Here is a 13,087-nt window from a genome sequence, read left to right as displayed (position 1 = left end):
ACGAATCCCTCTCGCCTTGGAGAGTTGTGCAGAAGTGTTTTCCCGCCAGAAGGACGCCAACAAGTCTTGCTACACGCAAATCGTGCGTTTGGTGTTTTTGGACGCTGCTGGGGCCCAGGAGGGACCAGGAGGTCGCAAATTGGACCTGCAGAGAGAGGGGACGTCGAGCAAGACAAAGAGCCCTCACTGAAGCAGGTAGCACTCGGAGAAGTGCCAGAAACAGGCACTACGAGGATGCGTGAAACGGTGCTTGCCGAAGTTGCACAAAGGAGTCCCACGTCGCCGGAGACCAACTTAGAAAGTCGTGCAATGCAGGTTAGAGTGCCGTGGACCCAGGCTTGGCTGTGCATGAAGGATTTCCGCCGGAAGTGCACAGGGGCCGGAGTAGCTGCAAAGTCGCGGTTCCCAGCAATGCAGCCCAGCGAGGTGAGGCAAGGACTTACCTCCACCAAACTTGGGCTGAAGAGTCACTGGACTGTGGGGGTCACTTGGACAGCGTCGCTGGATTCGAGGGACCTCGCTCGTCGTGCTGAGAGGAGACCCAAGGGACCGGTAATGCAGCTTTTTGGTGCCTGCGGTTGCAGGGGGAAGATTCCGTCGACCCACGGGAGATTTCTTCGGAGCTTCTGGTGCAGAGAGGAGGCAGACTACCCCCACAGCATGCACAAGCAGGAAAACAGTCGAGAAGGCGGCAGGATCAGCGTTACAGAGTTGCAGTAGTCGTCTTTGCTACTATGTTGCAGGTTTGCAGGCTTCCAGCGCGGTCAGCGGTCGATTCCTTATCAGAAGGTGAAGAGGGAGATGCAGAGGAACTCGGCTGAGCTCATGCATTCGTTATCTACAGTTTCCCCAGAGACAGAGACCCTAAATAGCCAGAAAAGAGGGTTTGGCTACCTAGGAGAGAGGAAAGGCTACTAACACCTGAAGGAGCCTATCAGCAGGAGTCTCTGACGTCACCTGGTGGCACTGGCCACTCAGAGCAGTCCAGTGTGCCAGCAGCACCTCTGTTTCCAAGATGGCAGAGGTCTGGAGCACACTGGAGGAGCTCTGGACACCTCCCAGGGGAGGTGCAGGTCAGGGGAGTGGTCACTCCCCTTTCCTTTGTCCAGTTTCGCGCCAGAGCAGGGGCTAAGGGGTCCCTGAACCGGTGTAGACTGGCTTATGCAGAATTGGGCACATCTGTGCCCAACAAAGCATTTCCAGAGGCTGGGGGAGGCTACTCCTCCCCTGCCTTCACACCATTTTCCAAAGGGAGAGGGTGTCACACCCTCTCTCAGAGGAAGTTCTTTGTTCTGCCATCCTGGGCCAGGCCTGGCTGGACCCCAGGAGGGCAGCTGCCTGTCTGAGGGGTTGGCAGCAGCTGCAGTGAAACCCCAGGAAGGGCAGTCTGGCAGTACCAGGGTCTGTGCTACAGACCACTGGGATCATGGAATTGTACCAACAATGCCAGGATGGCATAGAGGGGGCAATTCCATGATCATAGACATGTTATATGGCCATATTCGGAGTTACCATGGTGAAGCTACATATAGGTAGTGACCTATATGTAGTGCACGCGTGTAATGGTGTCCCCGCACTCACAAAGTTCAGTGAATTGGCTCTGAACAATGTGGGGGCACCTTGGCTAGTGCCAGGGTGCCCTCACACTAAGTAACTTTGCACCTAACCTTTACCAGGTAAAGGTTAGACATATAGGTGACTTATAAGTTACTTAAGTGCAGTGTAAAATGGCTGTGAAATAACGTGGACGTTATTTCACTCAGGCTGCAGTGGCAGGCCTGTGTAAGAATTGTCAGAGCTCCCTATGGGTGGCAAAAGAAATGCTGCAGCCCATAGGGATCTCCTGGAACCCCAATACCCTGGGTACCTCAGTACCATATACTAGGGAATTATAAGGGTGTTCCAGTAAGCCAATGTAAATTGGTAAAAATGGTCACTAGCCTGTCAGTGACAATTTGGAAAGAAATGAGAGAGCATAACCACTGAGGTTCTGATTAGCAGAGCCTCAGTGAGACAGTTAGTCACTACACAGGTAACACATTCAGGCACACTTATGAGCACTGGGGCCCTGGGTTACCAGGGTCCCAGTGACACATACAACTAAAACAACATATATACAGTGAAAAATGGGGGTAACATGCCAGGCAAGATGGTACTTTCCTACAATAGACCCCTTCAGAATCCAACACTTTTCCCACATTGCTTGGTTTAGAGTTGGAATGGCAAATCTCACCTTGTGCAGGGTCCAAAGTTTTCCATAACTTTGCTTAATTTGGGTGGGAATACAACTATACTCCTTCTTGGGTCCATAACTTTCCCCATTGTTGTTTATTTTGCAGTGGGAAAAGTAATTGTAATTACCATCCGAGTCCAACATTTCACAAGTGTTACATACTTTGAGGTGGGTGTATTAAATCTGATCACCCAGAGCCCAACACTTTCACAGATATTGCTTAGTTTGTAGTGGGAATAGTACATCTGCCTTACAGAGTTCAACATTGTCCACATTGTTACTTAGATTGAAGTGGGATTAATAAATCTGACTTCAATAGCAGCAGGACTGAAATTAGAATATTAAATCTAACCACCCTAAATATGTGTTAATTTATTTCAAATTAAAGTTAGTAAAACAGTCTTTTTACATTTTTATAGATTTAAAGCAAATTATTTTTCAGTTTTAAATTTTGAAAAATACATTTAGTTATGAAGATAATAATTGTATTTTTATTTTCAGACACATACATAATTATAAAAATATTGTATTTTTTTCATTGATCTGTTAAGTAAACTGAATTTTTTTTAGTGTAAGAAAGATTTCTTATCTTTTATTATTTGTAATGTTAAATACACATTTTAAATAATATTTATTTTTATTTATATAATATATATTTGTAAATATATTGCAACTTTTGTAAATGTATAATCTATTTCAAATAAATATATTTAATGTTAGTATAGTATATTAGCATAATTTTGTTGTGCTTCTTATTGTTATTTTTGTTAATACTAATGATAATTTTAAAGCTCGATATTATTGACATTTACAGTATTGTATTAGATATATATTTTAACTTTAGGTATTTTTGTAGGATATTTCAAAATCAATATTTGTGTTTTTTTAATTATTGGATTCACAGTAGTTTAGAAGGGAATAATTTGGCCACCATATTTTGGTAAGTCAATATTTATGTTGTTGATAATAAGAACTATAATCATTTTGTGCTAACACACCCATAAAGTAGGTCTGTGCTGATAACTGATTGTGACTATGTTAGTACAAAAACCATGTCAAATACATCAGGATGGTATAACCCTATTTTCAATACAGTAGAAAGGGGGTTCCAATTGCAAGATCTTTGACAAATGTCAAAAGAAGGGGTTTTACATTATGAAGTCTCTAACAAATACAAGAGGAAGTGAGTTTACACTAAATGTCTGTGACAAAAAAAACATGGTAGGGGGCTTTACACTGTTTAAGACTGAGACACCTGCTTTCATCAATATCTACAACATTTCTTTATTGGGCATTTTACACTAAATGCTAATCAGAAGCAGAGCCATGCTTTAAGATACATATTTAAGGAAGTGTAGAAGATAGATAAGGAGTGATGCCCAAGTAGTTCTTCAATAGTCCATAATTTGAATCACCCGTATACAGGTTTGTTCAGTCTACAGTTTTCACAAACACAAACAAAGAAAATACGTAATAATAAACTGTGACAGGGTATATACCATCATGGAACTCAGAGTACAGTAAGTAAAGAAAATTAATGTCCTATGTGGAGCTCAGGTTATTTAGGCCCGTATTTATACTTTTTGACGCTAAACTGCGCTAACGCAGTTTAGCGTCAACATTTTTTGCGCCGGCTAACGCCATTCTGAAGCACCATGCGGGCGCCGTATTTATTGAATGGCGTTAGCCGGCGCAAGCAGACCGGCGCTGCCTGGTGTGCGTGGAAAAATACCACGTACACCAGGCAGCGCCGGCGTAGGGAAAAATGGCGTTAGGGCGTCTTAAAAATGGTGCAAGTCAGGTTGACGCAAAAAATCGCCTCCACCCGATTTGCGCCATTTTTAACGACGCCCAGACGCCATTTACATGACTCCTGTCTTAGTAAAGACAGGAGTCATGCCCCCTTGCCCAATGACCATGCCCAGGGGACTTATGTCCCCTGGGCATGGTCATTGGGCATTGAGGCATGTAGGGGGGCACAAATCAGGCCCCCCTATGCCAAAAAAAAATATAAAAAAAAATATATATATACTTACCTGGACTTACCTGAATGTCCCTGGGGTGGGTCCCTCCATCCTTGGGTGTCCTCCTGGGGTGGGCAAGGGTGGCAGGGGGGGTCCCTGGGGGCATGGGAGGGCAGCTGTGGGCTTATTTTGAGCCCACAGGTCCCTTAACGCCTGCCCTGACCCAGGCGTTAAAAAGAGGCGCAAATGCGGGTTTTTTTGCCCCGCCCACTCCCGGGTGTGATTTTTGCCCAGGAGTATAAATACGACGCATTTGCGGCGCAGTCATTTTTTGGGACGGGAACACCTACCTTGCATCTCATTAACGCAAGGAAGGCGTTCACGCAAAAAAATGACGCTCTTTACTCATACTTTGGCGCTAGACGCGTCTAACGCCAAAGTATAAATATGGCGTTAGTTTTGCGCCGAATTTGCGTCGAAAAAAACGACACAAATTTGGCGCAAACGGAGTATAAATATGCCCCTTAATGTCTGTCCGGTTGATCCAGAAGATGATAGATTATCTGTTCATGGGCATCAACAATGGACATGTCATCCTTCCAGTGAGCATGTGTAGAAGGTTTTTTGCTTCTAGCATTTTAGGATTGCAATTTTGGTCAACACCAGGGCATCATCTTACTGGCATTTGTTGCGATTGGTAATGTTGAGGATGGTAAAGGGGCTATGTAGAAAGATTTGTTCTATTGTAGGGGGTGAAGTTCATTGCCATGGTCTTGATCATAGTAGTTAGGTCCCAGCAAGGAAGGATTGAAGGAAGACACAAGAATGTATGTGGTGTAGAATATCACTGTCTCAGTGATTTCATCTCCAGCAGGCGTATGAAGTGGTTAGGTTTGCTCTGTGTAATTTCTGCGAAGTCCAGTGCCAGTCATGTAAAAGCTCAAAAAGCCGAGTTTGAGCCTCACCTCTCTTTGGTCTCTATTGTGTGAGTCTAGAAATATGATCCAGTCAGAATTTTTTTCTGTCCTAGTGAACAATTTCTTTTGCATGAAGAGTCAAGGGGGGGAAGAGTGACGTTCTTCGATAAGAGTTTCGTAGAGTCCTGAGACCACTCCCCTGAGGGAGAGCCAGCATTTCAGAAAGCCATTGATCCCTGATTGAGGAAGAGGGCTCGATTATGGTGTTAAAGCTTACAGACGGGATGACTGACAGAATATCAGAAATAAAAATATACCGTGGACAGAATATTGTGTCAAAAATTATTGAGGACAAAAATATTGAGAAGGCAATTGCAAATAGGTAAGTATATATTTACTGTTCTCAACTTCACATCTACATGCCTCAAAAATATATATATGATCAAGGCACATATATGGAGTAATATATGGTAAAGCTTTGCTTACTAATAGAAACATACCTTCACAATATTTTTGTCCTCTATATTTTTGACACAATATTTTGGCCACACAATATTTTTTTCTGATATTTTGTCTAAACACCTGCAAAAGACTATGATTCAGTTGGACATAACTCAATTGTTGCTGTGGATCAAGACGGAACCCTTCCTGCAGCTTTTCAAAGGATTAAATGTCAGCATCCAGCATGAGTTGATCTAATATAAGTATACACTTACTGGACCATGCTGGCCAATGAACCATTTCACCACCAATCTGCATAGCTGTGGTATTCCAGACTGGGGCATTGTCATGATGGTAAGCATGGCATACAGTTTTTTGTATGTTATCTCCCAGACCCGAGACATCACATTAAGCAGTGAATGTTTCTTGGATTCTTCTGAGGTAGTTGACCTATAAAGCACAGCGAATCGGGCAGCCCCCGCCGGGAAACTCTGTTCAAAGGGCCTCATTATGAGTTTGCTGGTCCATGGAGTGCCAAACTTGCAGTGGCGGTTGGAGTGCTGCACTACTGGTGGTCTGACTGCCATATTAGGATCCTGAAGGACAGACCGCTGGAAGACCACAGCCCAACAGGTTGGCGGCGGTCAATGTCATGATCAGGCATGGCGGTGCCCATGGCGGCACCGCCAGGCTGATCACGACTCCACTTTCCGGCAGCCTTTCTGTGGCAGTTGCACCACCACAGAAAGGCTGGCAGAATGGTAGTGCTGGGGGCCACAGGGAGGCACCTGCACAGCCCATGACCATGTCGTGAGCAGTGCAGGGACCCCCCTACCAGCACCCTCAGAATGCGCACTGTCTACTATGCAGACATTGTGCATTCCAAGGGTGCTGGTGTGCCGAGGCCAATGCCACAGAACTGTTTTCACCGGTCAGCCCAGTCGAAATACTGTAATACAACAGGGGTGAGGTCACCGCATTGAGGGCAGCCTTTCCCCCACCGTATTGGCTGTCTGGGTGGCAATGCCACCAAGATCGTAATCAGACCCTTAGGCCCTGATTGCGATCTTGGCGAATGGAATACTCCATCACTAATGTGACGGATGTTCAGTCCACCGTATTACGATCTCCATAGAATATAATGGAATATTCATCTGCCAAGATCGTAATCAGGCCTTTCGTCTTCAAGATGTTTCTGTTACAGCAGGCTGCTGTAGTTAAATCATAGTGAAAGAGAATCCTCAGATATTTGATGATGGTAGGCTACCATTGGCACTGGAATCCTTGCAACACATTGGGAGGGGGTGTACGGTTATGGGGTAGGGCTATGCTCATTCCCCAGTTCATTGTGCAGCCAAAGAGATGGCCAAAGGCCTCCATCACCTCTAGAAGAGCAAGAAAGGATGTATCTGTATCTCTCAGTGGCATTAAAATGTGAGCTGCAAACATGATTGGCTTACTTAGCCAACATACTGGAGGCACATGTTGCCCGACTCTTTTGCATGTTCTTAGAGAACTCCTTTCTCAATCCCCAACAGGAAGGATTTCAGCCTTCCCACTCTACGGAAACTGTTATTCTCTCCGTAATTGATGACATGAGAGAAGAAGCAGACAAAGGGGTGGGGCCAGGAACTGGTCCTGTTAGATATATATGCGGCGTTTGACACAGTAGATCATGATATATTAATCGAGTGTGTCAAGGCCGCAGGTTTGCAAGGATCTGCTTTAGAGTGGATCCTGTCCTTCCTCTCTGGTCGTTCACAATCTGTACGTCCCACCCCTTTTTCTCGCCAAGGGTAGAACTCAACTGCGGAGTACAACAGGGGCCTTCTCTGTCCCCCCATCTTCTCAACCTTTATATCTGCCCGCTATTCTGTACCTTACAGGGACAGGGGATGAAGATATACAACTATGCCTATGACATGCAGTTGCTCTTCAGCATCGATGACAAAACAGAATCTACAGAATTCTTTTGAAGCAACATGTGGTACTTCAGTGACTGAATGAATTGTCTTTAGTTAAAGATGAATTCGGATAAAACTGAAATTGTGACAATCAAAAACTGCATAACTGGAATCCTCCCATTTGGCAAGTGGAGATGGGTGCCCCTCCCTCCACCAAAAAAGTGGTCAAGAGCCTTGGGATAATCATAGATGAAGATCTATCAATGAAGCCTCAGATAGCCGCAGTAACCTCATCTTGCTTTTTCCGGCTCTGGAAAATTAAAAAATTGAGGTCATCATTCAGATTATAATTGCCTTGGTCATATCCCATGTGCAAACTCACTCTACCTGGGACTTCCAAAGGGACTGAGTCAGAGGTTACAGATGATTCAAACCCAGGTTGCAAGGCTGGCTTGGAGCCAGCCTAGATACTGTCTCACCAAACCTCTGATGGCAAAATTAAATTGGCTGCCAGTCACCCAGAGGACTTTGTTCAAAATGGGGTGTATTATTTTCAAATCTCACCATGGCAAAACTCCTGCCTTTGTGACCTCTAGAATCCAGAACTATACCCCCACACGTTATTTTAGATCAGCTCATCAAAATTTGCTAGAGGTTCCCAAGTATAATAAAAAGAGATTGTTTGGTACAAGGTTTATCACGATTGCCTCAAACATATGGAATTCCTTTCCCCAACATATCAGAGGCACAACTTCCTATGGAAGATTCAGGACCTCGCTAAAAATATGGCTCTTTAGACAGGCCTACAGATAAGCTCTGAGTCCCCTGCTTCTTCTGACTCAGCGCCATGAAACGGTTTTTGGTGTAAATGCGCTTAATAACTACATTGTAACATAACATAACATAAAAAGAGCAGTTTGATTTCGCCAGCCCCATAGGGATCTCTGTTATTCAATCAGTTGACCTGATTATAATCACCAGAATCATTCACAAGCGAGAGTACCACTTTTTGTTCGTGGTCTTTATTCACCTGCCAAATTATATGGGAAAGCAGTCATATGTGATTGGTGGATGACCTCCTGTGGACAAATCCGATTTGAGATTTATGTATCAGAGCAGAGATGTACCTTTTAAGTCTAGTGGCAAGTGGCCAATATATAGTCCATGTTGATTAGGAAGACAGGTCTGCAGCTATCTCATCCTGCAAGTCCTTGCCTGGTTTGCAAAGAGGGATAATTGCAGATTCATTGATCTCTGGGCATGGGAGGCTGTGTCTCTCATGTCTTTGTACACCTTGCTTAAGAGCGGGGCCACTATCTTGGTATTAATTTTACAGTACTTGATGAGAAAACCATCCTTATCACAGGATTTCCCTGAGGTCATGGCCTTGATGGCATCTGATATCTCTTCTCTGAGATGATAGCCGAATCTTTCATGTTTCTCAGCTACCGCCTTCAAGAATAGGAGTTGTTGCAGTACCTTAGAGTCTTTTTTATGCATGCTTAGTCTCATGCATGCAAGAAACCAGAGCGCTGCCCGGCTCACAGTAGAAGAAGGAGGCAGAGTCTATGGGAGTGGGTTATCATCTCCTGTGCCACTACACTGCAGAAACACCTGTGAAATAAGGGGGCAGTCAAGTCCTGTACAAAATAGTCTTCTGTATTGATAATAATGTGTTTGTGTAGGAAAGATTTACTATACGGGACCAGGATCCAGTGTAGGCATCATGGTAGCGCCCTGCTACCGGGAGATGATATCGAAGATGGCCAAGCCCAATCCAAGATGCTGCCAGGAACAGGAGCAGACGTCAGGACCCAAAGGTGAAAAAGAGCTGGTATACAGCAGTGGGAGTGGTTGCTGGTCCCTTGGTGTGGAGTTGAATGCATAGGCTAGGTAGCGTGCCTCTGAGAAGAGGGGGGTAGGAGCCAGGACAAGCCGCTGAGCCCTGGGAATGGAGGATGGGGTAGGAGGACGGCTTACTGGGAAATGAAAAGTGCTAGCAGAATCCACTCATGTGTGGTACAGTGTGCCTTCTGGATACAAAGGGAAGGCATAAAGGGGAATCAAAGGGAAGGTCCAAGGTGTGCGGCTGTGACTCCTGTTAAAGGCTAGTTGGATGGGCTGCCTGGCCGAGACCCACCACTAGCCCTTCAGTGGGATATTGATGGTAATTTCAACTGGCGAGAGCTGGTCTGTCGTAAAGATAGGCAAGTAAGGAAGACACCATGTACGCCGTTGTACATGCGGGTATGAACTGAATACAGGTCTGGATTAGCAGAGCTGGTCTAGAAAACCACCATGCTGTACAGGGTTTGGCTCTGCTGCCATCCCCGCCCCCCCACACTCCGAAAATCCCGTCCCCCGAAAACCCAGGCCCACCTCCTCCACTTCCATCAATTTTAAATTCTTTAGGTACTGGAAGGGTATGGTTTTCATGTGTATTATCCAAAAGAGTTGTAAAAAGCAGTATTACATATTTTTCTCCATTCATATGTTGACCTTATTAGTAAGTATTTGCAGGCATTTGATTGGTCAGCAGTTTATAGTTCTGCTTCACAAGGAGTTCCATTGCAGTGCATACACATAAAGGCCCTCATTCTGACCCTGGCGGTTCCCTACCGCCAGGGCCAACGGGGGCGGGAGCACCACCGACAGGCCGGCGGTGCTCCCTTGGTCATTCTGACCGCGGCGCTTTGGCCGCGGTCAGAACGGGAAAACCGGCGGTCTCCCGCCGGTTTTCCACTGACCCGTAGAATCCTCCAAGGCGGCGCAGCTCGCTGCGCCGCCGAGGGGATTCTGACCCCCCCTACCGCCATCCTGTTCATGGCGGGAAAGCCGCCATGAACAGGATGGCGGTAGGGGGGGTCGCAGGGCCCCTGGGGGCCCCTGCCGTGCCCATGCCCATGGCATGGGCACGGCAGGGGCCCCCTAACAGGGCCCAACTAGGCTTTTCAGTGTCTGCGATGCAGACACTGAAAAGCGCGACGGGTGCTGCTGCACCCGTCGCACGCCTTCCACTCCGCCGGCTCGATTCCGAGCCGGCTTCCTTGTGGAAGGTGCTTTCCCGCTGGGCCGGCGGGCGATCTGAATCAGATCGCCCGCCGGCCCAGCGGGAAAGTCAGAATACCCCTCGTGGTCAATTGACCGCGGGGCGGTATTCAGGCGGATTCCGACGGGCGGGCGGCAACCGCCGCCCGCCTAGGTCTGAATGACCACCAAAATGTTCATGTAGTGCAATAGAATCCTAGTGAGTTAATTATGAAATATACAAAAAATCATTTTTTCATGTCTCATAGGCTACTAATAACATGACTAGCTCCACTCGATAGGACTTACGGAAGATTCCATTCATTAAACAAGGCTGCTGCATTTAATCTTTATGATGAGGCCACCAAGAACTCTAGTGGTGAAAGCTTTAAGATGTTCAATAACCTAGTCAGACCCTTTCCATTTAATCCAGTACTCCCTCTTTAGAGCTTGTGAATCTTTAAATGCATTCTCAGCTTTCACAACTAAAAACATATTATCTTCTTTTAATCCCAAAGTTTTCATATTGTCTCCTGATACCCTTGCGATTCATGACGAGAAGCCAGAGAGTGGTACTCTTTCTGAACTTCAGACTTAGCAAGACTAAGGTTGTCCTCCTGACCTCTAAATTGGGGTCACATGTATACCCATATCAGTCAAGTGTCTATCATCTGGGCATTGATATTATCGCTCTGTCTTTTCCTTTTTTCCAGAGCTACTGTTGCTAATAATATGCCTATTCCTGCCCCTGTTAAAAAACATGATGGCTGCCCCTACTATCAAGGCCAGACTAACCTTACCAGGCATCCGGTGTTTCCCCCAGAGGCTAGAAGGGTGGGGGCTGTTTTGTGGGGGGAAGGTTTGCAGCAGTGCTGCAATACCATCCCCCCAACCATTCCATTGCACCACTTTGTAACCCATTGCACCTCTTTGTAACCCTTTGCTCCACATTATGCATGGGCCATGCATAATGTTTACAAAGGGGGCATTCCGGTGCAAGGAGGCCTGTAAAAATGGCACAATTCAATCTACAAGATTTCATTGCACCATTTTTGGTGTCAATTTTAGTGCCTGCTGAAAGCAAGAATTAAAAGGAAGCACCTATTGTAATCAATGGACCTCCTTGCACTTTGCTCCACTAGCATCAAAAATGTTTACGCTTGTGTAGCAAAGCGCCATAATAGTGTCAAAAATGTTGACGCTACTGTTCCTAATACCGCCATGGTGTGTCGTATCATAAATATGGCACACACATTGAGGTGTTGGGGGGGCGGGTGCAAGAAAAGTGGCACTGAATTGGATGCAGAGCCACTTTTCTTAAATTCGGCCCTGTGTTTTGAAATGTGTTCTGAGTTTAAAAGCACCCGCTGCAGAGTTTGTTGTATAACCAGCAATTTTCAGGCAACAATAAAAGTGTCAAGATATCTTTGGTGATTAAGTTTCTGCTGGAGAGAGATCAGAGCTTTCTCTAGTGGCAGTTTTGAATCATCATAAAGAAGTGCAGAAGTTTAATATGCCTGCTGCAAAGAAGTGTACCATGCAGATCACAGAACTGTATTTTATTTACATAGCTCTGTGGGTAATGGCTTCTGTCACAGAGATCCTTTAATTACTTGCAGTTCAAAAGTGGCAAACGTAATATAGAGTAGTGAGCTATGGACTGCCATCAAAGAGCTTCATGCAAACTGCATCTTACAGGTTAGGAAGTTATGTTTTTATCCTAGTCTTTCATTGTACTAATGTTGCTAAAAAGGGTTTGTTTGAGTAGAAATAAATTGTTATTAGTAAAGTCAACCCCAACCACTGTGGTATGTTTTAAATCTTGAGTTTGTGCTTCTCCAGAAAAATGCCCAATTATAATTGTTTAAGTGTCTGGGTATCCTGGTGCACTGTGACTATGCTTTAAAAGCTAATGCAACTGAATATATAATGCAAAATATGTTTGAGAATACACCATCTTTACCATGTTTCCCAAACTTTTCTTGGATCGAGAACACCACCCCCTCCTTGTAACGGTAGGCTTGCTTGATGTGCTTGCTCACTGTACACCTTAAGGGAACTGGTCTTACAAAAATTCCCAAGGCTGCTTTGGATCCCAGACGTCCCAGCCTGCTATAACTAGCAATCTCTGTCCTGTTTCTCTGCTGTCTTTCGTGGATAAAGTTGCAGAAAGATAAGTAAATAAAAAACTTTATTTATTCAGTAACAACAATTCCATGTTTGAACAGTCTGGATTTCGAGATTTTTTAGCATATAGGTTTCTTTAGTTCCTGTGAAGGACCAGCTACTGGTGATCCTCGATGGGGAATGCATGGCAGGCTTTATTCTATTGGATCTCGTGGCAGCCTTTGATACTATACGCCAGGCAGTATATACCAGATTACAAGAGGCAGTTATAAGAAGGGCAGCTCTTGACTAGATCTCTTCTTTTCTTCGAGATCACATCCAAACAATTACTAGCTCTCCTCATCAATTCACATTTTTGTACGTATTTTGTGTTGAATATTAAGTGTACAAAAGTAGCAATTAAATTATTGTTCATTCAAAATACAATGTTCCTAAAAGAATAGGGTATTTTACTCCATATTATTACCCCTCCCC

Source organism: Pleurodeles waltl, chromosome 11, assembly GCF_031143425.1.
Source record: "Pleurodeles waltl isolate 20211129_DDA chromosome 11, aPleWal1.hap1.20221129, whole genome shotgun sequence".
Taxonomy (NCBI): domain Eukaryota; kingdom Metazoa; phylum Chordata; class Amphibia; order Caudata; family Salamandridae; genus Pleurodeles; species Pleurodeles waltl.
This window is presented reverse-complemented; position numbering follows the sequence as displayed.